At 36.4% G+C, this 5,535-nt stretch overlaps 1 non-coding gene across 1 annotated transcript; it reads left to right on the top strand.

The window, feature by feature from the left end:
• The first annotated feature begins 1,768 nt into the window (after window positions 1–1,768).
• Window positions 1,769–1,876, top strand: LOC148570601 (small nucleolar RNA R71). Its single transcript, XR_015908256.1, has one exon. It is a non-coding gene; the product is annotated as a small nucleolar RNA R71 (small nucleolar RNA).
• The last annotated feature ends 3,659 nt before the right edge of the window (window positions 1,877–5,535 follow it).

Here is a 5,535-nt window from a genome sequence, read left to right as displayed (position 1 = left end):
ATAAATAAAAATTGGGTTGCCTCCCAACAAGTGCTTCTTTAATATCAATAGCTTGACAGTGGGCTCTCATGGAGCCTCACAGATGTTCAGAGCATTGTTGAGACTCCCCAACACCAAACTTAGAGTTTGGATATGGGAGTTCAACACCAAACTTAGAGTTTGGTTGTGGCCTCCCAACACCAAACTTAGAGTTTGACTGTGGGGGCTCTGGTTGACTCTGTTTTGAGAGAAGCTTACTGTGCCTCTTTTCCATGTTTACAGAAGGATGTCCTTGAGTTTTAAACTCAAGGGAGTCCTCATTCAATTGAAGGACTAATTTGCCTCTGTCAACATCAATCACAGCTCTTGTTGTGGCTAGGAAGGGTCTTCCAAGGATGATGGATTCATCCTCATCCTTCCCAGTATCTAGGACTATGAAATTAGCAGGGATGTAAAGGCCTTCAACCTTTACTAACACGTCTTCTACTTGTCCATAAGCCTATTTTCTTGAACTGTCTGCCATCTCTAATGAGATTTTAGTAGCTTGCACCCCAAAGATTCCCAGTTTCTCTATTACAGAGAGGGGCATGAGGTTTATCCCTGAACCAAGGTCACACAGAGCCTTTTCAAAGATCATGGTACCTATGGTACAAGGTATTAAGAACTTTCCAGGATCCTGTTTCTTCTGAGGCAATGTCAGTTGATTCAGATCACTCAGTTCATTGGTGAACAAGGGAGGTTTATCTTCCCAAGTCTCAATACCAAATAAATTGGCATTCAGCTTCATGACTGCACCAAGGAACTTGGCAACTTGCTCTTCAGTAACATCCTCATTCTCTTCAGAAGAAGAATACTCATCAGAGCTCATGAAGGGCGTAAGGAGGTTCAATGGAATCTCTATGGTCTCTAGATGAGCCTCAGATTCCTTTGGTTCCTCAGAGGGAAACTCCTTATTGATCACTGGACGTCCCAGGAGGTCTTCCTCCTTGGGATTCACGTCCTCCCTTTCCTCTTTGGATTCGGCCATGATGGTTATATCAATGGTCTTGCACTCTCCTTTTGGATATTCTTCTGTATTACTTGGGAGAGTACTAGGAGGGATTTCAGTGACTCTTTTACTCAGCTGGCCCACTTGTGCTTCCAAATTTCTAATGGAGGACCTTGTTTCATTCATGAAACTCACAGTGGCCTTAGATAGATCAGAGACTAAGTTTGCTAAATTAGAAATATTTTGTTCAGAGTTCTCTGTCTGTTGCTGAGTGGATGATGGAAAAGGTTTACTATTGTTAAACCTATTTCTTCCACCATTATTAAAGCCTTGTTGAGGCTTTTTTTGATCCTTCCATGAGAGATTTGGGTGATTTCTCCATGAGGGGTTATAGGTGTTTCCATAAGGTTCACCCATATAATTTACCTCTGCTATTGCAAGGTTCTCAGGATCATAAGCCTCTTCTTCAGAAGATGCCTCTTGAGTACTGTTGAGTGCAGCTTGCATTCCATTCAGACTCTGAGAAATCATATTGACTTGCTGAGTCAATATTTTATTCTGAGCCAATATGGCATTCAGGGTATCAATTTCAAGAACTCCCTTCTTCTGAGGCATCCCATTACTCATAGGATTCCTCTCAGAAGTGTACATGAACTGGTTGTTAGCAACCATGTCAATGAGTTCTTGAGCTTCTGTAGGCGTTTTCTTTAGGTGAATGGATCCACCTGCAGAAGTATCCAATGACATCTTAGATAACTCAGACAGACCATCATAGAATATATCCAGGATGGTCCATTCTGAAAGCATGTCAGAAGGACACTTTTTGGTCAGTTGCTTGTATCTCTCCCAAGCTTCATAAAGGGATTCACCTTCTTTCTGTCTGAAGGTTTGAACATCCACTCTAAGCTTGCTCAGCTTTTGAGGAGGAAAGAACTTGGCTAAGAAAGCCGTGACCAGCTTATCCCAAGAGTTCAGGCTATCTTTGGGTTGAGAGTCCAACCATACTCTAGCTCTGTCTCTTATAGCAAAAGGGAAAAGCATGAGCCTGTAGACTTCAGGATCTACTCCATTAGTCTTAACAGTATCACAGATCTGCAAAAATTCCGTTAAGAACTAAAAAGGATCTTCAGATGGAAGTCCATGGAACTTGCAGTTCTGCTGCATCAGAGAAACTAATTGAGGTTTCAGCTCAAAATTGTTTGCTCCAATGGTGGGGATGGAGATGCTTCTTCCATGTAAATTGGAATTAGGTGCAGTAAAGTCACCAAGCATCCTCCTTGCATTATTATTATTTTCGGCTGCCATCTCCTCTTCCTGTTTGAAAATTTCTGAAAGGTGCTTGCTGGGTTGTTGTAATTTAGCTTCTCTTAGTTTCCTCTTCAGAGTCCTTTCAGGTTCTGGATCTGCTTCAACAAGAATATTCCTGTCCTTGCTCCTGCTCATATGAAAAAGAGGGAACAGAAAAATAATAATAATAGGGATCCTTTTTACCCAGGTATAGAGGTTCCCCTGTGTGAGTAGAAGAAGAAAAGAATGTAATGTAAAGAAAGAAACACAAGGGTGAGGAGAGCAGAGATGTGAGATGAAGAGAAGTGTTAGTAGATGAATAAATAAATAGAAGGAGATGAGAGAGGAAGAGGATTTTCGAAAATTATTTTTGAAAAATAGTTAGTGATTTTCGAAATTAGTTTTTGAAAAAGGTTAGAAATCTTCGAAAATTAGGAATAAAATTAAAATAAAAAATTAAAATAATTAGTTAATTAAAAAGAATTTTTGAAAAAGAGGGAGATATTTTCGAAAATTAAAGAGAGAGAGTTAGTTAGGTAGTTTTGAAAAAGATAAGAAACAAACAAAAAGCTAGTTAGTTAGTTGAAACAAATTTGAAAATCAATTTTGAAAAGATAAGAAGATAAGAAGTTAGAAAAGATATTTTAAAATCAAATTTTTGAAAAAGATATGATTTTGAAAAAGATAAGATAAAAAGATATTTTTGAAAAGATATGATTGAAATTAGTTTTGAAAAAAGATTTGATTTTTTTTAAAATCACAATTAATGACTTGATTCACAAGAAATCACAAGATATGATTCTAGAACTTAAAGTTTGAATCTTTCTTAACAAGCAAGTAACAAACTTGAAATTTTTGAATCAAAACATTAATTGATGATGTTATTTTCGAAAATTATGATATAAGATTAAGAAAAGATTTTTGAAAACTATTTTTATAATTTTCGAAAATAAATAAAAAAATGAAAAAGATTTGATTTTTGAAAAAGATAAGATTTTTAAATTGAAAATTTGATTTGACTCATAAAAACAACTAGATTTTAAAAAGTTTTGAAAAAGTCAAATCTAATTTTTGAAATTTTAAGAGAGAAAAAGGGGAAGATATTTTTTTTGATATTTTTTTTGAATTTTATGATGAGAGAGAAAAACATGAAAATGATGCAATGCATGAAAATTTTTAGATCAAAATATGTGATGAATGCAGGAACACTATGAATGTCAAGATGAACACCAAGAACACTTTGAATGTCAAGATGAACACCAAGAACAATTTTTTTGAAAATTTTTATATGCAAAGAAAACATGCATGACACCAAACTTAGAAATCTTTAATGCTTAGGCACTAAGAATTCAAGAATGCATATGAAAAACACCATACAACACAAAAACAATGTAATATGAAGATCAATCAAGAAGGTTTATCAAGAACAACTTGAAGATCATGATGAATGCAATGCATGAATGCAATTTTCGAAAAATACAAGATGAGTATGCAATTGACACCAAACTTGAAATTGACTCAAGACTCAAACAAGAAACACAAAATATTTTTTGATTTTTGTGATTTTCTAATTTTTTTTTTGGATTTTTTCAAAAATTATTTGAAAAAGAAAAATAAGGATTCCAAAATTTTTAATATGAATTCCAGGAATCTTGTACTCTTAGTCTAAAGCTCCAATCTGAGGGTTAGGCATGGCTTACTAGCCAGCCAAGCTTTAGAAGATATTTATACTTTCCATGTATAGAGCAACTAAGTGTGTGAGGATCAACAAGCTCTTGTGATGATAAGTTGAAACCCCAGTCCAAAAGATTAAACATGGCTTACAGCCAGCCAGGATTCAACAAATCATCATGAAACACTAGAATTCATTCTTAAAAATTCTGAAGAAAAATATATTTTTGAAAACATTTATTTAAAAAATTTTTTTTTCGAAAACAAAGGAGAAATTTTTGAAAGATTTTTGAAAAATTTTTTGAAAACTTTTTGAAAATAAAATAAGAGAAAAATTACCTAATCTGAGCAACAGGATGAACCGTCAGTTGTCCAAACTCGAACAATCCCCGGCAACGGCGCCAAAAACTTGGTGCACGAAATTGTGATCTCAGGCAACAGCGCCAAAAACTCTGTACGAACGTCTTAATAAATCGTTTTTCATTCACAACTTCGATACAACTAACCAACAAGTACACTGGGTCGTCCAAGTAATAAAACCTTACGTGAGTAAGGGTCGATCCCACGGAGATTGTCAGCTTGAAGCAAGCTATGGTCACCTTGTAAATCTCAGTCAGGCGGATATCAAATAGTTATGGAGTTTTCAAAAATTAATAATAAATAGACAGAAAATAAATATAGAAATACTTATGTAATTCATTGGTGAGAATTTCAGATAAGTGTATGGAGATACGTTCGTTCCTCTGAACTTCTGCTTTCCTGCTGTCTTCATCCAATCAGTCCTACTCCTTTCCATGGCTGGCTTTATGTAAGGACATCACCATTGTCAATGGCTACTTTTCATCCTCTCTGGAAAATGGTCTGATGCGCTGTCACTGCATGGCTAATCATCTGGAGGCATCACCGTGGTCAATGGCTGCATCCTATCCTCTTGTGAAAATGGTCCAAATGCTCTGTCACAGCACGGCTAATCATCTAAGGTTCTCGATCATACTGGAATAGGATTCACCCTCCTTTTGCATCTGTCACTACGCCCAGTACTCGCGAGTTTGAAGTTTATCACAGTCATTGAATCCCAGAGTCCTACTCGGAATACCACAGATAAGGTTTAGACTTTTCGGACTCTCATGAATGCCGCTATCAATCTAGCTTATACCACGAAGATTCTGACTAAGAGATCCAAGAGATACTCATTCAATCTAAGGTGGAACGGAAGTGGTTGTCAGGCACGCGTTCATTGAGGAATGATGATGATTGTCACATTCATCATATTCATATTGAAGTGCGAATGAATATCTTAGAAGCGGAATAAGTTGAATTGAATAGAAAAACAGTAGTACTTTGCATTAATTCATGAGGAACAGCAGAGCTCCACACCTTAATCTATGGAGTGTAGAAACTCTACCGTTGAAAATACATAAGTGAAAGGTCCAGGCATGGCCGAATGGCCAGCCCCCATGATCTAAGAACTAGACGTCCCAAGATGTCTACTACAATAGTAAAAGGTCCTATTTATACTAAACTAGCTACTAGGGTTTACAGAAGTAAGTAATTGATGCATAAATCCACTTCCGGGGCCCACTTGGTGTGTGCTTGGGCTGAGCTTGAAT

This window comes from Arachis ipaensis, chromosome B3 (assembly GCF_059453495.1).
Source record: "Arachis ipaensis isolate K30076 ecotype BB chromosome B3, ASM5945349v1, whole genome shotgun sequence".
NCBI classification, from domain to species: Eukaryota; Viridiplantae; Streptophyta; class Magnoliopsida; order Fabales; family Fabaceae; genus Arachis; species Arachis ipaensis.
This window is presented reverse-complemented; position numbering and strand designations above follow the sequence as displayed.